This window comes from Oncorhynchus gorbuscha, linkage group LG03 (genome assembly GCF_021184085.1).
Source record: "Oncorhynchus gorbuscha isolate QuinsamMale2020 ecotype Even-year linkage group LG03, OgorEven_v1.0, whole genome shotgun sequence".
NCBI lineage: Eukaryota > Metazoa > Chordata > Actinopteri > Salmoniformes > Salmonidae > Oncorhynchus > Oncorhynchus gorbuscha.
This window is the reverse complement of record NC_060175.1, coordinates 90,946,150-90,972,278: the sequence shown is the minus strand read 5'-3', so window position 1 is coordinate 90,972,278 and position 26,129 is coordinate 90,946,150. Positions and strand designations below refer to the sequence as shown.

Sequence of the window (26,129 nt, the reverse complement as noted above, 5' to 3'; positions counted from 1 at the left end):
TAAACCTCAAACACACTACAAGTATTACATTTCTTGCATCACAGGGTGATCAAATTCAGATCCTACACCTGTATGTGATAGTGAAGTGAAGTGGTTTGGGGGTGTTTCACCACAACAGGGATTAGCGGAGAGGCTATTTGTGAAGCGGTTGTAACTGCTCTGGAACTGCGTGAGGACGTATCTGCCCCTAAACATTTGCTACAGTACAGTATCCTGCTGGCTGGCTTGCTCTCGCCTCGCCCCCATAGAAACAGAGTTCCTGAGTGCAGTGGAAGCTCATTCTGTCTAAGAGCTAGCGAGGGAGAGGATCGAGAGTAAGAGTTAGAGAGAGGGAGTAAGTGAAGAAGAGAGAGTGAGAGAGAGTGAAAGAAAGAAAGAAAGAGAGAGAGAGAGAGAGAGTGAAAGATAAAGAGAGAAAGAAAGAAAGAAAGAGAGAGAGAGAGAGAGAGAGAGAGAGAGAGAGAGAGAGAGAGAGAGAGAGAGAGAGAGAGAGAGAGAGAGAGAGAGAGAGAGAGAGAGAGCGAGAGAGCGAGAGAGAGAGAGCGAGAGAGAGAGGGAACATGGAAACATAGTGAGAGAGCCAGTCACCGGTGAGTACAAGCTGTCACTTTATATTGGATCAGTTGGTGAAAATCTGTTGCTTTGAGCTCTTTCTTTCCTTTGATCATTGATTTCTCCAGGTTATTTTCTCTCATGATGTGGCTGTGTGGGAAACAGGTTGTTAGTTTGTGGGGGATGAGAAGAGAGAGAAAGCCCTGTCTTGTTTGTGTGATGCTTTGGTCTCAGAGGCAGGCAGACGGATGGCACACCTCTGGCTTTTGTTTGCTGAATGGTTCAAGTTCATTATTGTTGCATAATTAAATTGTGTATGCGTGTGGCTGTGTGCGTGTGTATGTGCACGAGTGTGTGCATGTGTGTGTTGTGGTGGTGTGTAAGCGTGTGTGTGTGCGTCATCAAAGTGGGGATGATCCTCTGATCTTTTTAAGCAGTGACAGACTCCTTCCTCTCTGCTCAAGTGTTGATTATGTTTTGCCACTATTTCTATCTCACCAGTGTCAAATCAGTGTCTGAGTTTCTCTTTCTAAGAGTATCTGTTGCTGGATTACTCTTCTGTATCATTTATGAATCACTGTGTAAATATTTGATAAGAATGATTTTCTGTTGCCACACTTTTTGGCCGCATCTTTTTTCCCACTTCTGCCTCAGTCAATTCCAATGTGAAGCTTTGCAACTCTAGTCAATTTGTCAAAATCTTGACTTTGTTTTATGCCTCTTGTATATGCTGTACAGTACCAGTCAAAAGTTTGGACACGCCTATTCATTCAAGGGTTTTTCTTTATTTCTACTATTTTCTACATTGTAGACATTGAAACTATAAAATAACATATGGAATCATGTAGTAATCAAAAAAGTGTTACACAAATCAAAATATATTTTTAGATTCTTCAAAGTAGCCACCCTTTGCCTTGGTGACAGCTTTGCACACTCTTGGCATTCTCTCAACCAGCTTCACCTGGAATGTTTTTCCAACAGTCTTGACGGAGTTCCTACATATGTTGAGCACTTGGTCCTTGCTTTTCCTTCGCTATATGGTCCAACTCATCCCAAACCATCTCAATTGGGTTGAGGTCGGGTGATTGTGTAGGCCAGATCATCTGATGCAGCACTCCATTACTCTTGTTCTTGGTCAAATAGCTCTTCCACAGAATGAGAGTAATGGAGTGCTAGATCAGATGATCTGGCCACCCCAATCACCTGACCTCAATCCAATTGAGATTATTTGGGATGAATTGGACCGCAGAGTGAAGGAAAGGCAGCCAACAAGTGCTCAGCATATGTGGGAACTCCTTCAAGACTGTTGGAAAACCATTCCAGGTGAAGCTGGTTGAGAGAATGCCAAGAGTGTACAAAGCTGTCACCAAGGCAAAGGGTGGCTACTTTGAAGAATCTAAAATCTAAAATACATTTTTTGGTTACTACATGATTCCATCTGTGCTATTTCATAGTTTTGATGTCTTCACTATTATTCTGCAATTTAGAAAATAGTAAAAATACAGAAAACAGAAAAACCCTTTACTTAGTAGATGTGTCCAAACTTTTGACTGGTTCTGTTTGTAACTTGTGTATATCTCTTATGTTTACAGTATCTTGTATCTTTATAACTGTGTAGTCAATGTCTCTGGTGTTTTATGTCACGTCTATCTATATGACAATGTAGTCAGTGGTCCTGTACAACAGTACGGTATCAGGGGTACACATTTAGCTGTGTAGCATGAAATGTGCAGCACAGAGTCAGGTGAGTCCCAGGTGTCTCCAGAGCGTTACCTCCCAGTCCCATCAGGTAGGTAGTTACCTCATGTTCTCTGTGGCTAGCTCACATGGGTTTCATCATCAATCCTTAGTGGATGGATCACGGCTCTGTCTGTCCCTTTGATTAACGCTCCCTGTCTGCTGCCAAGCTAATGTGAGACACACCAGGGAACCATTTGTTTCCTTTCATCTGTACTGTACAACACAAATCAGACAGAAAATCATTCAATAGTTCAATGTGCATTAGGATATACAGTAGTAGTTATTGGAGGAAGGTATTCATAACTGAAAACTTACATGAATTGTATTGGTATTGGCAGAGGATCTGGTGTTGCAGTGGATTGGGTTCATAAATAATTTTTCAGCCAACATCAAATCACTTTACATTGTTTGTGGCTGGCTGAGCATTCAGTGATGAGTGATGGTGATTGAATGCATCTCTGTGGTAGATGTTGGTCCCCCATAGAGATTAGGTTGTTCTATCTCTGGGTCCCCTGCATCCCTTCACCTGTTCCTATGGTGCTGTTCCAGGCTGTCTGTCACTCTGTCCCCAGCAGTATACAGCAGTAGGAGGGAGCCTAAACTGAACAAATCCTTTCCAGCCTTATCAGTTTTCTGCCAAAGACTAGACCCTACGAGCCAAGCAGGAGGCGGGCGGCGTGTGTGCAGGCAGGCAGCAGCCGTGACATGATTGAGGTTGATTAGGATGACCTCAGGGGTCTCTTCTCTCTCTCTGCCTCTGTTTCTCTGTTTCTCACTCTCTCTCTCTCACTCCCGAAGCAGAAAACAGGGGATGGATGGTATGATTTTCTTCAAGCAGCATGTTTTATGACTAATTTGTTCACTTCTTTAAAAAAAGATATAAACATGAAAAAACAGAAACAACATCACACAAAAACAACACAACCACTTCACCCAATACACACCACAACATGCCCACACCTGTCCTTGAACGTAGCAAATATACATTGATCATTCAAACGCGATTCTGTCTGTAGGGAAATGTCATACATCTCAAGATGGTCAATGCAAGGTTTCCAGATTAGATCAAATATGCATTTTATTTTGCTTAGTTACATTCCATTAGACTGTGAATCTAATGGAATGTAACTACATAGTTCAGCCCTCCAGTTCATTACTGACAGTGAGTATGATACTTTCCAATTGAAAGCTATACATTTTTTTTGCAGCAATTACACCTACACCAAAACATTGTTTGATATTGATATTTCCCAACAGACATAATCGTGGATATGGATGGATATAAAGTGCACAATGACATGTTAGTACAGACATTATCCCAAAATGGTGTCAGGACCACAGCATATGTAACAGGACCACAGCATATGTAACAGGACCACAGCATATGTAACAGGACCACAGCATATGTAACAGGACCACAGCATATGTAACAGGACCACAGCATATGTAACAGGACCACAGCATATGTAACAGGACCACAGCATATGTAACAGGACCACAGCATATGTAACAGGACCACAGCATATGTAACAGGACCACAGCATATGTAATAGGGTTCCTTTTTGTTTTCTGCATCTCCAACAGAGATGTGACTTTTCTGGGTGCTTTAAATGCATTCTGGCAGGAGTTTAGTAAATCCTATGGATTATCTTGAATTACAGTAATTTATGTCTAAGGTTGTAGAAGCAAATATGAACATGTTCAGCATACAGTGAGAGAGAAAAAGCATTTGATCCCCTGCTGATTTTGTACGTTTTCCCACTGACAAAGAAATGATCAGTCTATAATTTTAATGGTAGGTTTATTTGAACAGTGAGAGACAGAATAACAACAACAAAAATCCAGAAAAACGCATGTCAAAAATGATATAAATTGATTTGCATTTTAATGATCTGAGACCATTTCTCCACACAGATTCTCTCCAGATCCTTCAGATTCCGAGGTCCACGCTTGTGGACTCTCCTCTTCAGCTCATCCCACAGGTTTTCTATGGGGTTTAGGTCAGGGGACTGGGATGGCCATGGCAAAACCTTGATTCTGTGGTCAGTGAACCATTTTTGTGTTGATTTTGAGGTGTGCTTAGGATCATTGTCCTGCTGAAAGATCCAACCACAGCCCAGTTTAAGCTTCATAATAGAGGCAGTCAGGTTTCGATGTAATATCTGCTGGTATTTGATGGAGTCCATGATACCATGTATTCTAAAAAGTTGTCCAGGGCCTTTGGAAGATAAACAGCCCCACAACATCAAAGATCCACCACGATACTTCACAGTGGGGATGAGGTACTTTTCTGCATGGCTATCTTTCTGTCTATGCCAAACCCACCTCTGGTGTTTGTTTCCAAAAAGCTCTATTTTGGTCTCATCTTACCATAGAACCCAGTCCCATTGAAAGTTCCAATTACGTTTGGCAAACTGTAGGTGCTTGAGTTTGTTGTTTGATGACAGCAAATGTTTTTTTTTACGGCAACACTCCTATACAACTTGTGGTTATGTACTGTTATGTCTGATCGTAGATTTGGAGACTTTCTGACCACAAGACCCAACTACTATCTGCAATTCTCCAGTTGTGATTATTGAAGATTTTTTGGCCACTCTAACTATCCTCCTCACTGTGTGTGGGGTCAATAAAGACACACGTCCTCTTCCAGGCTGATTGTTAACATCTCTAGTTGCTTTAAACTTGATTGAGGAAATGGCCGTTTTTAACCGTTGAGCTATTTTCTTATAGCCATTTCCTGACTTGTGCAGCTCAACAACTTTTAGTCGCATATCATTACTGTAGTCTCGGGTCTTTCCCCATAGTGATGGATGACTATGGGAACTTGGCCTGTGTGTCACATCATATTTAAACTCCAGTGAAACAGGAGGTCATGGCTTACCACTTAAGTGTTCGTAATCAGTCAGGTGAACTTAAAAAAGTAAAATATGAATGGGAATATACTTCAGTTAGAATTGACTCATAAGCATTTTTAGTGGTGCCAATAATTGGGGCGCATGTTTTGTGGAAAAATATTTATCGCATTTATTTCACATCAATTTTAATTCATTTTTGTGAATTTTTTTAAATGAAAGAACAAGAGGATAAACAGCAAAGCCATTTTTCACAATTATTTTTGTTTATATTTACCAAGGGTGCCAATATTAGTGGAGGGAACTGAAGTAGATTTTATAGGCCTCCTCCAAATTGTAAATGATCAATAAACCCATGTATCTTTGTCCATTTCCACTTAAATCTACTTTCCAAGCTTTTATTTTTTTTTATCCTTCATTTAGCTAGTCAAGTCAGTTTAGAACAAATTCTTATTTTCAATGGCAGCCTAGGAACAGTGGGTTAACTGCCATGCTCAGCAGTAGAACAACAGATTTTTACCTTGTCATTGCAGGGATTTGATCTTGCAACCTTTCAGTTACTAGTCCAACGCTCTATCCAGTAGGCTACCTGCCACCCAAGCTTGAGAATTCATAATTAGAAATGGGCATTATTTCTGTTTTCTCCCAATTCACTCTGACTCCTTATAGAGCACCATAACAGTTGCAAAATAATGTGCTGGTTCAGATAAATACAGTCAAATGTCTGCATACAATGATATCGCATGTAGTTCTCCACCAAATCATCTTGGCTTTTGAACTCGTATTTCAAGGCTGCATTGAAACAATGACTGGTATGATAATGATCCAAGACCAGCTCAGTTAATCCCTACCATTGTGACAATGAGTCGTCATAATGCCGCATCAAATGTACATGATCTTAGGGGCATTGGTGTTCAGAAGCACATTCTTGTAAAGCTTAGAGACGATCTAATGTTAAATACTTTTGAAGTAATATGGTTACAGGTTCAGCTGCCTCACCTAAAACCTATTCTTGTGGGAAGCTGCTATAGACCACAAAGTGCTAACAGGCAGTATCTGGATAATATGTGTGAAATGCTTGATAATGTACAGTATGTGATATCAACAGAGAAGTATATTTTCTGTGTCATTTAAATATTGACTGGCTGTCATGAAGCTGCCCACTCAGGAAAAAACTTCAAACTGTAACCAGTGTCTGCAACCTGGTTCAGGTTGTCAGTCAACCTACCAGGGCAGTTACAAACAGCACAGGAATTAAATCCTCAACATGTATTGATCACATCTTTACTAATGCTGCAGATATTTGCTTTAAAGCAGTATCCAAATCCATAGCATGTAGTGATCACAATATAATAGCCATATCTAGGAAAACCAAAGTTCCAAAGGCTGGGCCTAATATAGTGTATAAGAGGTCATACAATAAGTTTTGTAGTGATTCATATGTTGATGATATAAATCATATTTGCTGGTCTGTGGTGTGTAATGTAGAGCAACCAGACACTGCACTTGATGCATTTATGAAACTACTTATTCCAGTTACTAATTAAGAAAACGACTGTAAAAACGGTTAAATCCCCTTGGATTGATGAGGAATTGAAAATTGTACGGTTGAGAGGGATGAGGCAAAAGGTATTTCACTTAGGTCTGGCAAACCAACAGATTGGCAAACATACTGCAAATTAAGAAATCATGTGACTAAACTAAATAAAAAAGAAAAGTTAACTACAATATGAATCAAATATAAATTATATAAAGAATGATAGTAAAAAGCATTGGAGCACCTTAAATAACATTTTGGAGAGAAAAAAAGACAACTCGGCTCCTTCATTCATTGAATCAGATGGCTCATTCATCACAATGCCCACTGATATTGCAAACTACTTTAATGACTTTTTCATTGGCAAGATATGCAAACTTAGGGATGACATGCCAGTAACAAACGCTGACTACACATCCAAAATATAGTGGACCAAATTATGAAAGACAATAAATGTTCTTTTGAATTCCGTAAAGTCAGTGTGGAAGAGGTGAAAAAAAGATTGTAGTCTATCAACAATGACAAGCCACCTGAGTCTAACAACTTCAATGGAAAATGAACGAGGATGATAGAGGATGAAATTGTCACTCCCATTTGCAATCTCTTCAATCTAAGTCTACATAAAAGTGTGTTCGCTCAGGCCTGGAGGGGAGCAAAGTCATTCCGCTACCCCAAAATAGTAAAGCCCCCTTTACGGGCTCAAATAGCTGACCAATCAGCCTGTTACCAACCCTTAGTAAACTTCTGGAAAAAAAGGTGTTTGACCAGATACAATACTATTTCACAGTAAACAAATTGACAACAGAATTTCAGCATGCTTATGGGGAAGGACACTCAACAAACACAACACTTACACAAATGACTGATGATTGGCTGAGAGAAATTCATGATGAAATGAGTGTGGGGGCTGTCTTGTTAGACTTCAGTGCAGCTTTTGACATTATCAATCATAGTCTGTTGCTGGAAAAATGTATGTGTTATGGCTTTACACACCCTGCTATAATATGGATAAAGAGTTACTTGTCTAACAGAACACAGTGGGTGTTCTGTAATGGAAGCCTCTCAAATATAATCCAGTTAGAATAAGGAATTCCCCATGGTAGCTGTTTAGGTTCCTTGCTTTTTTCAATTTTTACTAACGACGTGCTACTGACTTTGAGTAAAGCCAGAGTGTCTACGTATGCGGATGACTCAACACTACACACATCAGCTACTACAGCGACAGCACTCAAGAAAGAGCTGCAGTTAGTTTCAGAGTGTGTGGCAAGGAATAAGTTAGCCCTAAATATTTCTAAAACTAAAAGCATTGTATTTGGAACAAAACACTCACTAAACCCTAAACCTCAACTAAATATTGTAATAAAAAATGTGGAAAATTAGCAAGTTGAGATGACTAAACTGCTTGGAGTAACGCTAAATTGTAAACGGTCATGGTCAAACAATATTGATGCAGTATTAGCTGAGATGTGGAGAAGTCTGTCTGTAATAAAGCGATGCCCTGCCTTAACAACACTATCAACAAGGCAGGTCCTATAGTCCCTAGTTTTGTCGCAACTTGACTACTGTTCAGTTGTGTGGTCAGGTGCCACAAAAAAAGGACTTAGGAAAATTGCAATTGGCTCAGAACAGGGCAGCACGGCTGCCCTAATAATATGCACGTCAATCTCTTCTGGCTGAAAGTGAAGGAGAGATTGACTTCATCACTACTTTTATTTATGAGAGGTATTGACATGTTGAGCGTACTGAGCTGTCTGTCTAAACTACTGGCACACAGCTCGGACACCCATGCATACCCCACAAGACATGCCACAAGAGGTCTCTTCACAGTCTCCAATTCCAGAACAGACTATGGGAGGCACAAAGTACTACATAGAGCCACGACTACATGGAACTCTACTCCACATCAAGTAACTGATGCAAGCAGTAAAATTAGATTTAAAAAACAGATAAAAATACACCTTATGGAACAGCAGGGTCTGTGAAGCAACACAGACACATTATTACACACACACACACACACACACACGCACAAACACACACACACACACACACACACACACACACACACACACACACACACACACACACACACACACACACACACACACACGCACGCACGCACGCACGCACGCACGCACGCACGCACGCACGCACGCACACACACACACACACACACACACACACACACACACACACACACACACACACACACACACACACAATAACATACACATGGATTTAGTAATGTAGGTATGTGGTAGTGGTGGAGTAAGGGCCTGAGGGCACACAGTGTGTTGTGAATGTATTGTAATGTTTTTAAAATTGTATAAACTGCCTTAGTTTTGCTGAATCCCAGGAAGAGTAGCTGCTTTCCCTGGATTGAGCCGTGGGTTCTGATTATTGATGCTTGGGGTTACGTGGCAAAAGCAAATAAATAACTGGACAGAGGGCCTCCTCTGTCTTCTTCCTCTTGATAACTGAACCTAAATCAGGCTTGTTTTCGAGTTGCTGTGCGTTTTGTTGCCAACCTATTTTGCTACCTGACAACTTTACGGTTTTCACTTTTTAATTAGCGTTCATATATTTATTTATTTTTTCCTCAACTTTTTCACTCCGGACGCTTTATCTGGACACGATTCGTCAGGACCTCCAACAGCCGAAGCTAAGTAGTAACATTAACATGATGCCTTCTAATTTCAGTTGCTGTACTCTTACGGCGAGGATAGCTGTGCTACAAGCCCAGCTTCAGACGCAATCGTTAGGCAAGGGTAATTTCAGTGTAGGAAAGGATGAAACAGCGTCTGTGCCACCAGTAAGTACAGCTAGTAGTATAAATCCCCTGGCACAGTCCCCGCAGCCGGACAACTTTCTCACGGTTTCTGGAAGGAAATGCTGTAGGAACGCTCAACCGGTGTCGCTCATTCAGCCGACAGAAACTTTCAACCGGTTTTCCCCATTAAGCAGCGGGTCGGGGTCAGAGGCCGAGTCTTCTCTGGTCTCTACTCCTCCCGTTACGGGGTCTGAGATGCCGAAGCTTCCCACCATTAGCTCTGACAAATTGAAAACTCTAGTCATTGGCGACTCCATTACCCGCAGTATTAGACTTAAAACGAATCATCCAGCGATCATACACTGTATGGGCTACCGACGTTAAGGCTAATCTGAAGATGGTGCTGGCTAAAGCTAAAACTGGCCAGTGTAGAGAGTATAGAGATATTGCTATCCACGTCGGCACCAATGATGTTAGGATGAAACAGTCAGAGATCACCAAGCGCAACATAGCGCATCGAGTAATTGTCTCTGGCCCCCTCCCAGTTAGGGGGAGTGATGAGCTCTACAGCAGAGTCTCACAACTCAATCGCTGGTTTAAAACTGTTTTCTGCCCCTCCCAAAAGATAGAATTTGTAGATAATTGGCCCTCTTTCTGGGACTCACCCACAAACAGGACCAAGCCTGCTGAGGAGTGACGGACTCCATCCTAGCTGGAGGGGTGCTCTCATCTTATCTACCAACATAGACAGGGCTCTAACTCCTCTAGCTCCACAATGAAATAGGGTGCAGGCCAGGCAGCAGGCTGTTAGCCAGCCTGCCAGCATAGTGGAGTCTGCCACTAGCACAGTCAGTGTAGTCAGCTCAGCTATCACCATTGAGACCGTGTCTGTGCCTCGACCTAGGTTGCATCCCGCAAAGGCGGAGGTATTGCTAACATTTACGATAGCAAGTTTCAATTTACAAAAAAAAAAAATGTTTTCGACTTTTGAGTTTCTAGTCATGAAATCTATGCAGCCTACTCAATAACTTTTTATAGCTACTGTTTACAGGCCTCCTGGGCCATATACAGCGTTTCTCACTGAGTTCCCTGAATTCCTATCGGACCTTGTAGTCATAGCAGATAATATTCTAATCTTTGTTGACTTTAATATTGACATGGAAAAGTCCACAGACCCACTCCAAAAGGCTTTCGGAGCCATCATCGACTCAGTGGGTTTTGTCCAACATGTCTCTGGACCCACTCACTGTCACAGTCATACGCTGGACCTAGTTTTGTCCCATGGAATAAATGTTGTGGATCTTAATGTTTTTCCTCATAATCCTGGACTATCTGACCACCATTTTATTATGTTTGTAATTGCAACAAATAATCTGCTCAGACCCCAACCAAGGAGCATCAAAAGTCGTGCTATAAATTCACAGACAACACAAAGATTCCTTGATGCCCTTCCAGACTTCCTCTGCCTACCCAAGGACACCAGAGGACAAAAATCAGTTAACCACCTAACTGAGGATCTCAATTTAACCTTGCGCAATACCCTAGATGCAGTTGCACCCCTAAAAACTAAAAACATCTCTCATAAGAAACTAGCTCCCTGGTACACAGAAAATACCCGAGCTCTGAAGCAAGCTTCCAGAAAATTGGAACGGAAATGGCGCCACACCAAACTGGAAGTCTTCCGACTAGCTTGGAAAGACAGTACCATGCAGTACCGAAGAGCCCTTACTGCTGCTCGATCATCCTATTTTTCTAACTTAATTGAGGAAAATAAGAACGATCCAAAATTTCTTTTTGATACTGTCGCAAAGCTAACTAAAAAGCAGCATTCCCCAAGAGAGGATGACTTTCACTTTAGCAGTGATAAATTCATTAACATCTTTGAGGAAAAGATTATGATTATTAGAAAGCAAATTACGGACTCCTCTTTAAACCTGCGTATTCCTCCAAACCTCAGTTGTCCTGAGTCTGCACAACTCTGCCAGGACCTAGGATCAAGAGAGACGCTCAAGTGTTTTAGTACTATATCTCTTGACACAATGATGAAAATAATCATGGCCTCTAAACCTTCAAGCTGCATACTGGACCCTATTCCAACTAAACTACTGAAAGAGCTGCTTCCTGTGCTTGGCCCTCCTATGTTGAACATAATAAACGGCTCTCTATCCACTGGATGTGTACCAAACTCACTAAAAGTGTCAGTAATAAAGCCTCTCTTGAAAAAGCCAAACCGTGACCCAGAAAATATAAAAAACTATCGGCCTATATCGAATCTTCCATTCCTCTCAAAAATTTTAGAGAAGGCTGTTGCGCAGCAACTCACTGCCTTCCTGAAGACAAACAATGTATACGAAATGCTTCAGTCTGGTTTTAGACCCCATCATAGCACTGAGACGGCACTTGTGAAGGTGGTAAATTACATTTTAATGGCATCGGACCGAGGCTCTGCATCTGTCCTCGTGCTCCTAGACCTTAGTGCTGCTTTTGATACCATCGATCACCACATTCTTTTGGAGAGATTGGAAACCCAAATTGGTCTACACGGACATGTTCTGGCCTGGTTTAGATTTTATCTGTCGGAAAGATATCAGTTTGTCTCTGTGAATGGTTTGTCCTCTGACAAATCAACTGTAAATTTCGGTGTTCCTCAAGGTTCCGTTTTAGGACCACTATTGTTTTCACTATATATTTTACCTCTTGGGGATGTTATTCGAAAACATAATGTTAACTTTCACTGCTATGCGGATGACACACAGCTGTACATTTCAATGAAACATGGTGAAGCCCCAAAATTGCCCTCGCTATAAGCATGTGCTTCAGACATAAGGAAGTGGATGGCTGCAAACTTTCTACTATTAAACTCGGACAAAACAGAGATGCTTGTTCTAGGTCCCAAGAAACAAAGAGATCTTCTGTTGAATCTGACAATTAATCTTAATGGTTGTACAGTCGTCTCAAATAAATCTGTGAAGGACCTCGGCGTTACTCTGGACCCTGATCTCTCTTTTGAAGAACATATCAAGACCATTTCGAGGACAGCTTTTTTTCCATCTACGTAATATTGCAAAAATCAGAAACTTTCTGTCCAAAAATGATGCAGAAAAATTAATCCATGCTTTTGTCACTTCTAGGTTAGACTACTGCAATGCTCTACTTTCCGGCTACCCGGATAAAGAACTAAATAAACTTCAGTTAGTGCTAAATACGGCTGCTAGAATCCTGACTAGAACCAAAAAATTTGATCATATTACTCCAGTGCTAGCCTCTCTACACTGGCTTCCTGTCAAAGCAAGGGCTGATTTCAAGGTTTTACTGCTAACCTACAAAGCATTACATGGGCTTGCTCCTACCTATCTCTCTGATTTGGTCCTGCCGTACATACCTACACGTACGCTACGGTCACAAGACGCAGGCCTCCTAATTGGCCCTAGAATTTCTAAGCAAACAGCTGGAGGCAGGGCTTTCTCCTATAGAGCTCCATTTTTATGGAACGGTCTGCCTACCCATGTCAGAGACACAAACTCGGTCTCAACCTTTAAGTCTTTACTGAAGACTCATCTCTTCAGTGGGTCATATGATTGAGTGCAGTCTGGCCTAGGAGTGGGAAGGTGAACGGAAAGGCTCTGGAGCAACGAACCGCCCTTGCTGTCTCTGCCTGGCCGGTTCCCCTCTTTCCACTGGGATTCTCTGTCTCTAACCCTATCACAGGGGCTGAGTCACTGGCTTACTGGGGCTCTCTCATGCCGTCCCTGGAGGGGGTGCGTCACCTGAGTGGGTTGATTCACTGTTGTGGTCATCCTGTCTGGGTTGGCGCCCCCCCTTGGGTTGTGCCATGGCGGAGATCTTTGTGGGCTATACTCAGCCTTGTCTCAGGATGGTAAGTTGGTGGTTGAATATATCCCTCTAGTGGTGTGGGGGCTGTGCTTTGGCAAAGTGGGTGGGGTTATATCCTTCCTGTTTGGCCCTGTCCGGGGGTGTCCTCGGATGGGGCCACAGTGTCTCCTGACCCCTCCTGTCTCAGCCTCCAGTATTTATGCTGCAGTAGTTTGTGTCGAGGGGCTAGGGTCAGTTTGTTATATCTGGAGTACTTCTCCTGTCCTATTCGGTGTCCTGTGTGAATCTAAGTGTGCGTTCTCTAATTCTCTCCTTCTTTCTTTCTCTCTCTCGGAGGACCTGAGCCCTAGGACCATGCCCCAGGACTACCTGACATGATGACTCCTTGCTGTCCCCAGTCCACCTGGCCATGCTGCTTCTCCAGTTTCAACTGACCTGAGCCCTAGGACCATGCCCCAGGACTACCTGATATGATGACTCCTTGCTGTCCCCAGTCCACCTGGCCATGCTGCTGCTACAGTTTCAACTGTTCTGCCTTACTATTATTCGACCATGCTGGTCATTTATGAACATTTGAACATCTTGGCCATGTTCTGTTATAATTTCCACCCGGCACAGCCAGAAGAGGACTGGCCACCCCACATATGCTCTCTCTAATTCTCTCTTTCTTTCTCTCTCTCTCTCGGAGGACCTGAGCCCTAGGACTGTGCCCCAGGACTACCTGACATGATGACTCCTTGCTGTCCCCAGTCCACCTGACTGTGCTGCTGCTCCAGTTTCAACTGTTCTGCCTTATTATTATTCGACCATGCTGGTCATTTATGAACATTTGAACATCTTGGCCATGTTCTGTTATAATCTTCACCCGGCACAGCCAGAAGAGGACTGGCCACCCCACATAGCCTGGTTCCTCTCTAGGTTTCTTCCTAGGTTTTGGCCTTTCTAGGGAGTTTTTCCTAGCCTAGGGAGTTTTTCCTTCTACACCTGCATTGCTTGCTGTTTGGGGTTTTAGGCTGGGTTTCTGTACAGCACTTTGAGATATCAGCTGATGTACGAAGGGCTATATAAATAAATTTGATATGATTTGATTTGAAATCAGTGTCACATGGAGTGATTCTTGGTAGTCTTAAACAAATCTACTTTGAAACAATACTTTACACCTAACACACATGATTATGGGCTTAAGAAAAAGAAGACACCTGTACCATGTCAGATATAGAGTTGAATTGTAGTCCATTTTGAGTTGGAATCCCAATATTAAACTTCATATACATCATCGAAGACTGAAATATAACAAAACAGTTTAACAAAGAAACACCGGATTTTCGTTGTTTATTTATTTTTTCTTTGCTCTTATAGCTGTGTCGTGTCTTTGGCTATGCCGGATTAAGTGATATGACATGCTATTCTATAAAATAATCTCTCTGTAATATTCCCTGATTGAGCTAATCATGTAAATGTAATTAACTAGAGAGTCTGGCTCCACAAAATAATATTTATAGAGCTGTTATCTTCCGAATAAATTCTTAAAGACCTAGTAATATTTTACATCAATAGCAGTCAATATTAATCGTCATCTTAATTCAGTCTCATCTGAAAGTTGTAAATTCTTGGTTATCTGCACGAACCCTGGCTAACAATTTGAATCAGCAATACAAAATTGGGTTTAATTATTTATTTACTAAATACCTAACTAATCACACAGAAGTACACATACACATAATTAAATCATAACTTGATTACAAATTACGTCATAAAGGAAAACGTCCCTCGCGGGCGGAACAGATACACAAAAGAAAAGGAATTGGGTTTGAGTGAAAGAGCGGGAAGACTGAGGAACAAAGGGTGAAGCTGTGCCATTGTAAATACAGTATCTTATGCATTCTAAATTACCGCCGATTTGGAAAAAGAAAATGCAATAAATATTTACTCTGAGCTGCGCTTCGGTAGGTTGGTGGTAGATGGAAGGCCGTGTTGCCCAACCGAGTCCTTTGTCCTTTGAAGAATGTCTTTGCTGGTAATTGAATACGTTGTAGTAACGTCGTTGTGTGGTAGACGGGATACTCTGTCTGTTCCTTCCTAACCCTTGTTTGCAGCGACTGTTGCTAACTCAAAGGCTAGGAGGTATCACTTCTGTAGTGAATAAGAGTTCAAAGTTCATACCATTCGCCACCAAAGTTCACGCTGATGTTGGCTTCGTTCTGTAGTTATTATCTGAACCATTCTGACATCAGACCGTCATCCTCACGTCCTCAGAACAGGAGGTTATATTGTCGTCAAGGCATGATATAGGAAGGGAGAGGAGGGCGTGTTTGAAAAGTTTTATAGCCCATGTCCCTTCACAGGGGCGGGCCACTGAGTGAGCAGTGCCCTATTTTATGAAAACCCAGATCTCACATTTTAGAAGCTAAAATCACATTTCATCCCATCACAAATAATTTCATATTCAAACATTTAAATTGAACAACAATTCCATGTGAATCCGATAACTCTGATGTGTAGAATTTCCACTGTAGAGTTTATGTCATATTATCATTGATGAGAATCTCTCAGATGACAACCGAACTGACATCATATTCATTAAGTACCACCGCATACGTTCAATTGGTCGGATTACCAGAATATAGTTAATTTCCCCCCACCTTCTGATGTTCCCAGAATCTATATGTTAACCAAGGGTTTTGCAAATGTAACATCAGTAGGGTAGAGAGAAGAAAAGGGGGGAAAGAGGTATTTATGACTGTCATAAACCTACCCCCAGGCCAACTTTATGACAGCTGCTTTGAGGGATTTATATAATAGCTCCATTCAGGAAATAAATACCAGACCAAAAACACATTTTTGTTTAAGACGGACACCAAATATGTCCATTCCACCCTATACAACGCTTTTTCGGCTTCCAATGATATTTCTACATTGTGAAAGTTCAAGTTCCTGTTATGATGGATTATAGAAAAATCAACTGAGATTGTCTGAAGACATCTTAATTCTGTATGTACCCTGTTTGATCTAAGTAAAGTACCCATCGCAAGCTCACCCAAACCTTTCAAATTCTATTGCTGACGTGAGTTTCTTAAAAAAACAGATGTTGTCGTTATTCTTTTTAAAATCAGAAAATCAGAAAATCATTTTAGCTGGCTGCACAATAAATCAAACCTTTATTTAACTAGGCAAGTTTGTAAAGAACAAATTCTTATTTAGACAGTGTAACAGCTTTCTTCCTTATTTAATAATAAATCCCAACTAAACACTTCAAATTACAAAACAACAAATGTGAAAACCGAAAACAGTCCTATCTGGTGCATAGACAAAGAAAGGAAACAATCACCCACCAATCCCAACACAAAACAAGCTACCTAAATATGGTTCCCAATCAGAGACAATGACTAACACCTGCCTCTGATTGAAAACCATATCAGGCCAAACACAGAAACAAACAAACTAGACACACAACATAGAATGCCCACCCAGCTCACGTCCTGACCAACACTAAAAACAAGGAAAACACACAAGAACTATGGTCAGAACATGACAGCCACCCCCCCCCCCCCCCTCTGGGTGGGCATCTGTCCCACTGGACTGAGGGGCAACTCCGGACTGAGGGGCAGCTCAGGACTGAGGGGTAGCGCAGGCTGGTTGACGGCTCTGGCGGCTTCTGGCTGACTGATGGCTCTGGCAGATCCTGGCTGACTGGCGGCTCTGGCGGATCCTAGCTGACTGGCGGCTCTGGCGGCTCATGGCTGACTGATGGCTCTGGCAAATCCTGGCTGACTGGCGGCTCTGGCGGATCCTAGCTGACTGGCGGCTCTGGCGGATCATGGCTGACTTGCGGCTCTGGCGGATCCTGGCTGACTGGCGGCTCTGGCGGATCCTAGCTGACTGGCGGCTCTGGCGGATCATGGCTGACTGACGGCTCTGGCAAATCCTGGCTGACTGGCGGCTCTGGCGGATCCTAGCTGACTGGCGGCTCTGGCGGATCATGGCTGACTTGCGGCTCTGGCGGATCCTGGCTGACTGGCGGCTCTGGCGGATCCTGGCTGACTGGCGGCTCTGGCGGATCCTGGCTGACTGCCGGCTCTGGCGGATCCTGGCTGACTGCCGGCTCTGGCGGATCCTGGCTGACTGGCGGCTCTGGCGGCTCCATGCTGACTGGCGGCTCTGGCGACTCCATGCTGACTGGCTGCTCTAGCGGCTCTGGACAGACGGGAGACTCTAGCAGCTCTGGACAGACGGGAGACTCTAGCCGCTCTGGACAGACGGGAGACTCTAGCCGCTCTGGACAGACGGGAGACTCTAGCCGCTCTGGACAGACGGGAGACTCTAGCAGCTCTGGACAGACGGGAGCACCTGTAGGGCTGAAATGGAGAGACAGCCTGGTGCGGGGAGCTGCCACCGGAGGGCTGGTGCGTGGAGGTGGTACTGGATAGACCGGACCGTGCAGGCGCACTGGAGGTCTTGAGCACCAAGCCTGCCCAACTTTACCTGGTTGAATGCTCCCGGTCACCCTGCCATTGCGGCGAGGTGGAATAGCCCGCACTGGGCTGTGCAGGCGAACCGGGGACACCATGCGTAAGGCTGGTGCCATGTACGCCGGCCCAAGGAGACGCACTGGAGACTAGATGCGTAGAGCCGGCTTCATGGCACCTGGCTCGATGCCCACTCTAGCCCGGCCGATACGAGGAACTGGTATGTACCGCACCGAGCTATGCACCCGCACTGGGGACACCACACCCTCCACAGCATAACACGGTGCCTGCCCGGTCTCTCTCGCCCTCCGGTAAGCACAGGAAGTTGGCGCAGGTCTCCTACCTGGTTTCGCCATACTTCCTGTGTGCCCCCGCCCAAGAAATGTTTGGGGCTGCCTCTCGGGCTTCCTTGCCAGCCGTGTTCCCTCGTATCGCCGGTTCCTCTCTCCGGCTGCCTCTGCTCTCCTAGCTGCCTCCACCTGTTCCCATGGGAGGCGATCCTTTTCCGACAGGATCTCCTCCCATGTGTAGCAACCCTTGCCGTCCAAAACGTCCTCCCATGTCCATTCCTCCTTGCACTGTTCCTGCTGCCGCTGCCTGTCACCACCCCGCTTGGTCCTGTTGTGGTGGGTGGTTCTGTAACGGCTTTCTTCCTGGGAAAGAGAGGACCAAAGCGCAGCATGGTGAGTGTTCATCTTACTTAATAATAAATCCCAACTGAATACTTCAAATTACAAAACAACAAATGTGAAAACCGAAAACAGTCCTATCTGATGCATAGACACAAAGACAGGAAACAATCACCCACCAACCCCAACACAAAACAAAACAAGCTACCGAAATATGGTTCCCAATCAGAGACAATGACTAACACCTGCCTCTGATTGAGAACCATATCAGGTCAAACACAGAAACAGACAAACTAGACACACAACATAGAATGCCCACCCAGCTCACATCCTGACCAACACTAAAAACAAGGCAAACACACAAGAACTATGGTCAGAACGTGACAGACTTCCTACTCCGGCCAAACCTGGACAACGCTGTGCCATTTGTGCGCTGCCCTGTGGGACACCCAATCACGGCCAGATGTGGATTTGAACCAGGGACGGCAGTAACACCTCTTGCACTGAGATGGTCATTACACAGGGGTACCTTGTGCTGGGGACAATACAAGGCCTCTCTAAAATGTGCAGTTTTGTCACACAACACAATGCCACAGATGTCTCAACTTTTGAGGGAGCGTGCAATTGGCATGCTGATTGCAGGAATGTCCACCAGCGCTGTTGCCCACATAATTTAATGTTCAATTCTCTATCATAAGTCGCCTCCAATGTTGTTTTAGAGAATTTGGCAATACGTCCAACCAGCCTCACAACTGCAGACCATGTGTATGGTGTCGTGTAGGCAAGCGGTTTGCTGATGTCAACGCTGTGAACAGAGTGCCCCTTGGTGGCGGTAGGGTAATGACAGTGTGCTTACAAATTCAGCATCTTATGCTGTATGACATTTTATCTCTTTTTTATATATGGGTCACTTAAATTCTTCCCACCCACTCAAGCCTTTATAGCCTATCGGCTGGGGGCATTCAAAATAATTGTCCAGATCATAGCAATCATGTTGTCTTGTTCACTTGTAGTTTGTTACGTAAACAAATAGGTCATGGCTATGGCCTACCAATGGATGGGTTGTCATTTAGGCTGCATATCCAATAGCCATAAAAGTGTTATTCATTTAGACAGTTGGCCTGAGTGGTGCTGTGTCTTGTTAATAGGTGTGCGAGTGAAGGCATTAACGCGTACCTTTTTACATAGCCATTCTGTTAGTAGTGTCTCTAAACTCACTTTAGCCGTGTCATCAGCTACTTGGTCCATGGTCACTTTGTTTTGCTGTTTTTGTCTGTCTCTATTTGTAGATCTAGTATTTGCCATAACATGCAGTTGCCGACATAACTTGACTCTAAAGTCAATAAATGACTGAAAAGTTATTTTCAATTTAAGAGGCATATTTTTGGTAAAGTAACAGAATACCAAACGGATCACCTTCACCTGACTACCTCACGGTCGCCATACCTGGAAATCGATTTAAGACTTTTTGTCAAAATGTCACTCGCTAAGGGTTGCCTGTAAAAAAACCCAGTGAGGCAGCTCAATGTGTGAAAAGTGATGCACAATGGAGAGATAAACGTCACAAAACACACAGCCAGGGTAGCGAGGAAGAGAGTGAGGGATGTGTGAGATGCTTGTGGTAAGGTGTTACACAGTTTCCATTGGCCTCTTGGACGCACACATACGATACAGAATGTTTGTTGGCTCATAGGATCAATAACCTGACTGTCTGTGAAAGGGGAATAGTGTTCTCATCCTTTATAAGGCATGGTTTATCCACAATGTATACACAATCTTTTCTCTGTATACATCAGTGATGTCGCTCTTGCTGCTGGTGATTCTTTGATCCACCTCTAAGCAGACGACACCATTCTGTATACCTCTGGCTCTTCTTTGGACACTGTGTTAACTAACCTCCAGGCGAGCTTCAATGCCATACAACTCACCTTCCGTGGCCTCCAACTGCTCTTAAATGTAAATAAAACTAAATGCATGCTCTTCAACTAATCGATGCCTGCACCTGCCCGCCCGTCCAGCATCACTACTCTGGATGGTTCTTACTTAGAATATGTGGACAACTACAAATACCTAGGTGTCTGGTTAGACTGTAAACTCTGCTTCCAGACTCACAATAAACATCTCCAATCCAAAATGAAATCTAGAATCTGCTTCCTATTTCGCAATAAAGCATACTTCACTCATGCTGCCAAACATACCCTCGTAAAACTGACCATCCTACCGATCCTCGACTTTGGCGTTGTCATTTACAAAATATCCTCTATCACTCTACTCAACAAATTGCTGCCAATGACTGGAAAAAACTGCAAAAATCACTAAAGCTGGAGACTCTTACCTCCCTCACTAGCTTTAAGCACCACCTGTCGGAGCAGCTCACAGATCACTGCACCTGTATATAGCCCATCTGTAAATAGCCAATCCAATCTACCTCATCCCCACACTATATTTATGTATTTAAATCTTGCTCCGTTGCACCCCAGTATCTCTATCTCTACTTGCACATTCATCTTCTGCACATTCTACCATTCCAGTGTTTAATTGCTTTATTGTAATTACTCCGCCACCATATTTATTGCCTTACCTCCCTTATCGTACCTCATTTGCACATGCTGTATATAGACTTTTCTACTGTATTATTGATTGTATGTTTGTTTATTCCATGTGTAACTCTGTGTTGTTGTATGTGTCGATCTTCTTTGCTTTATCTTGGCCAGGTCGCAGTTGCAAATGAGAACTTGTTTTCAACTAGCCTACCTGGTTATATAAAGGTGAAATAAAAATAATAAAAAATAAAATTATTGCTCTTGTTTAGAGATCAAGTTTGAGTGTAGTGGACAGTAATAATTCACGTGCAAATACAGTGTATAGGATATTATAAATACCTCACATGCGACTCGTAATTAAGACTTAGCGATTAGGCTATTCAAATGGTTATATGACTCCATAAAGATAATTCAAATGTCAAATCAAATCAAATTTGATTTGTAACATGCGCCGATTACAACAAGTGTAAACCTTACAGTGAAATGCTTACTTACAAGCCCTTAACCAACAATGCAGTTTCAAGAAAATACCGGTACAGAGTCAATGTGTCAATATGCGGGGGCACCGGTGTCGAGGTAATTTAGGTAATGATGTACATGCAGGTAGGGTTGTTAAAGTGACTATGCATAGATAATAACAGAGAGTAGCACCAGCAGGGGGTGCAAATAGTCTGGGAGGCCATTTGATTAACTGTTCAGGAGTTTTAAGGCATGGGGTAGTAGCTGTTTAGAAGCCTCTTGGACATAGATTTCGCACTCCGGTACCGCTTGCAGTGCGGTAGCAGAGAGAACAGTCTATGACTAGGGTGGCTGGAGTCTTTGACAATTTTTAGGGCCTTCCTCTGACACCGCCTGGAATAGAGGTCCTGGGTGGTGGGAAGCTTGGTCCTGGCTCGGCATCTGTGGTCAGAGGCCGAGCAGTTGCCATACCAGCCAGTGATTCAACCCATCAGGACGCTCTCGATGGTGCAGCTGTAAAACCTTTTGAGGATCTGAGGACCCATGCCAAATCTTTTCAGTCTCTTGAGGGGGAATAGGTTTTGTCGTTTCCTCTTCACGACTGTCTTGGTGTGCTTGGACCATGTTAGTTTGTTGGTGATGTGGACACCAAGGAACTTGAAGCTCTCAACCTGCTCCACAACAGCCCCGTCGATGAGGATGGGGGCGTGCTCGGTCCTCCTTTTCCTGTAGTCCACAATCATATCCTTAGTCTTGATCACGTTGAGGGAGAGGTTGTTGTCCATGCACCACACTGTCAGGTCTCTGAACTCCTCCCTATAGGCTGTATCATCGTCGTCGGTGATCAGGCCTAAAACTGTTGTTTCATCAGCTAACTTAATGATGGTGTTGGAGTTGTGCCTGGCTGTGCAGTCATGATTGAACAGGGAGTACAGGAGGCGACTGAGCATGCACTCTTGAGGGGCCCCCGTGTTGAGTATCAGCGTGGCGGATGTGTTGTTACCTACCCTTACCACCTGGGGGTGGCCCATTAGGAAGTCCGGGATCCAGATGCAGAGGGAGGGGTTTAGTCCCAGGGACCTTAGCTTAGTGATGAGCTTTGAGGGCACTATTCGTGTTGAACGCTGAGATGTAGTCAATTAATAGCATTCTCACATAGGTGTTCCTTTTGTCCAGGTGGGAAAGGGCAGTGTGGAGTGCAATAGAGATTGCATCATCTGTGGATCTGTTGGTGCAAATTGGAGTGGGTCTAGGGTTTCTGGGATAATGGTGTTGATGTGAGCCATGACCAGCCTTTCAATGCATTTCATGGCTACAGACGTGAGTGCTACGGGTCTGTAGTAATTTAGACAGGATACCTTAGTGTTCTTGAGCACAGGGACTATGGTGGTCGCTTGAAGCATGTTGGTATTACAGACTCATACAAGGAGAGGTTGAAAATGTCAGTGAAGACACTTGCCAGTTGGTCAGCGCATTGTCAGAGTACACACATTCCTGGTATCCGTCTGGCCCAGCGGCCTTGTGAATGTTGACCTGTTTAAAGGTCTTTCTCACATCGTCTGCAGAGAGCGTGATCACACAGTCATCTGGAACAGCTGATGCTCTCATGCATGTTTCAGTGTTACTTAATTCGAAGCGAGCATAGAAGTTATTTAGCTTGTCTGGTAGGCTCGTGTCACTAGGCAGCTCTCGGCTGTGCTTCCCTTTGTAGTCTGTAATCGTTTGCAAGCCCTGTCACATCCGACGAGCATCAGAGCCAGTGTAGTAGGATTTAGTCTTAGTCCTGTATTGACGCTTTGCCTGTTTGATGGTTCGTTGGAGGACGAAGCAGGATTTCTTTTAAGCTTCCGGGTTAGAGTCCCGCTCCTTGAAAGCGGTAGCTCTTTAGCTCAGTGCGAATGTTGCCTGTAATCCATGGCTTCTGGTTGGGGTATGTATGTTCAGTCACTGTGGGGACAAAGTCCTCAATGCATATATTGATAAAGCCAGTGACTGATTTGGTGTGCTCCTCAATGCCACCGGAGGAATCCCGGAACATATTCCAGTCCGTGCTATTTTTGCTTGTAAGCAGGAATCGGGAGGATAGAGTTATGGTCAGATTTGCCAAATGGAGGGCGAGGGAGAACTTTGTACGCATCTCTGTGTGTGGAGTAAAGGTGGTCTAGAATTTATTTTCCCTCTGGTTACACATTTAACATGCTGATAGAAATTCAGTAAAACTAATTTAATTTTCCCTGCATTAAAGTCACAAGCCACTAAGAGTGCTGCCTCTGGATGAGTGTTTTCCTGTTTGCTTATGGTGGAATACAGCTCATTTAGTGTGGTTTTAGTGCCAACCTCGCTCTGCGGTGGAATGTAGACAGCTACGAAAAATACAGATGGAAACTCTCTAGGTAGATAGTGTGGTCTACATCTTATCATGAGATACACTACCTCAGGTGAGGAAAACCTTGAGACTTCCTTAGATATCGTGCACCAGCTGGGCTCCTGCCCCTTGTGGGTCCCTGCCCCGCTGGGCCCGCTCCCCGTGTCTTACCCAAGGCTGCTGTTCTATCCTGCCAATGGAGTGTATATCCCGCCAGCTGAATGTTCTTAATGCCGTCGTTCAGCCACGACTTGGTGAAATATAAGATATTACAGTTTTTAATGTCCCGTTAATAGGATATACCTGCTGTCAGTTCCTCCCATTTATTTTCCAGCGATTGAACATTAGTAAGGAGAACGGAAGGCAAGGGCAGATTAGACACTCGTATCCTGATCCTCGCAAGGCACCCTGATCTTTTGCCTCAAAATATATGTTTCCTTCTCCAGTGATATCATGGGTATCTGGGCCTGGTTGGGTGCTTGCAGTGTATCCCTCGCCTCTGACTAATTGAAGAAGAACTCCTCATTCAATTTGAGTTGAATAATCCCAGTTCTGATGTCTATAAGCCATTTTCGGTCATAAGAGAGGGTAGCAGCAACATTATATACAAAACAAGTTACGAACAACGCAAAAAAACAAACAACATAGCATGATTGGTTTAGAGCCGATAAGAAGGCAGCCCTACCCTTACTGAATATAGACGGCGCCCTTACTGAATATACAAGCAAGCATTAGGCAAATAGTTGACCATGAGTTGTCTATATCAAAGGAAGATATTTAATTAACATTGTACAATGAATGGATTCACATACTGTACAAGGCATGAAGCTTAAGTTACAAAGCATTAACAAGCATTACAAGGCATTATTCCAAGCATATAGATCCTAAGGTTAACTTACAGGACAAAGCATGAACAAAGGGATGCATACTAGGCCAGCACTAGAAGCCTAGAAAATGAGAATTGATCATACAACCTTCCTCCATTCACTGGATATAGAATAAGAGAGAGAACAAAGGCATTTAATTCCATGTATAACATCTGAAGGTGTAACCTTTCAGCCCAAACCAACCACCATTGCCCAATCAAAAAAATATCAAGTTTACAGTAACCTAAACACTGCTAGGCCTAATCTCCACAGGTTGTCACAACATTTAAAGGCTTGTGTGGGGGATGAGACTAATGTAAATAAGACATAAATCCTGAGATGACCATAAAACCTTTTTGCATATAGTAATTCAGAGTTCACCCTATACAGATACAAGTAATCACAGAGATAATGCATGTGGTGCATTTGGAAAGTATTCAGACCCCTTGACTTTTTCCACACTTTATTCTAAAATTGATTAAATTGTTTTTTCCCCTCATAAATCTACACAAAATACCCCATAGTGACAAAACAAAAACAGTTTTTTTTTTGCAAATGTATAATATTACATTTACATAATTATTCAGTACTTTGTTGAAGCACCTTTGGCAGTGATTACAGCCTTCAGTCTTCTTGAATATGAATCTACAAACTAGGCACACCTGTATTTGGGGAGTTTCTCCCATTCTTCTCTGTAAATCCTCTCAAACTTGGGATGGGGAGAGTCGGATGGGGAGCGTTTGATTGGATTCAAGTCCGGGCTCTGGCCGGGCCACTTAAGGACATTCCGAGATTTGTCCTGAAGCCACTCCTGCGTTGTCTTGGCTGTGTCAGAGTCGTTGTCCTGTTGGAAGGTGAACCTTCACCCCAGTCAAAGGTCCTATGCGCTCTGGAGCAGGTTTTCATCAAGGATCTCTCTGTACTTAGCTCCTTTCATCTTTCCCTCGATCCTAACTAGTCTCCCAGTCCCTGCTGCTGAAAAACATCCCCACAGCATGATACTGCCACCACCATGTTTCACGGTAGGGATGGTGCCAGGTTTCCTCCAGACGTGACACTTGGCATTCAGGCCAAAGAGTTCAATTTTGGTTTCATCAGACCAGAGAATCTGGCAAACTCCAAGCGGGTTGTCATCTGCCTTTTACTGAGGAGTAGCTTCCGTCTGGCCACTCTACCATAAAGGCCTGATTTGACCTTCTGGAAGGTTCTCCCATCTCCACATGGGAACTCTAGAGCTCTGTCAAAGTGACCATCAGGTTCTTGGTCACCTCCCTGACCTAGGCCCTGACCTGATTGCTCAGTTTGGCCAGGGGGACAAGCTCTAGAAAGAGTCTTGCTGGTTCCAAACTTCTTCCACTTAAGAATGATGGAGGCCACTGTGTTCTTGGGGGCCTTCAATGCAGTAGACACTTGTTGGTACCCTTCCACAGATCTGTTCCTCGACACAATCCTGTCTCGGAGTTCTGTGAACAATTCCTTTGACCTCATGGCTTGTTTTTTGCTCTGACATGCACTG

General features: G+C 43.6%; 1 protein-coding gene across 1 annotated transcript in view; it reads left to right on the top strand.

Moving 5' to 3' along the window:
* The first annotated feature begins 439 nt into the window (after positions 1-439).
* Positions 440-26,129, top strand: part of LOC124032191 (synaptotagmin-6-like) — a 54,597-nt gene continuing 28,907 nt past the window's right edge. Inside the window, exon 1 of the mRNA XM_046344389.1 lies at positions 440-590. The gene's annotated coding sequence lies outside the window, so the exon portion shown is untranslated. The remainder of the gene's footprint in view (positions 591-26,129) is intronic.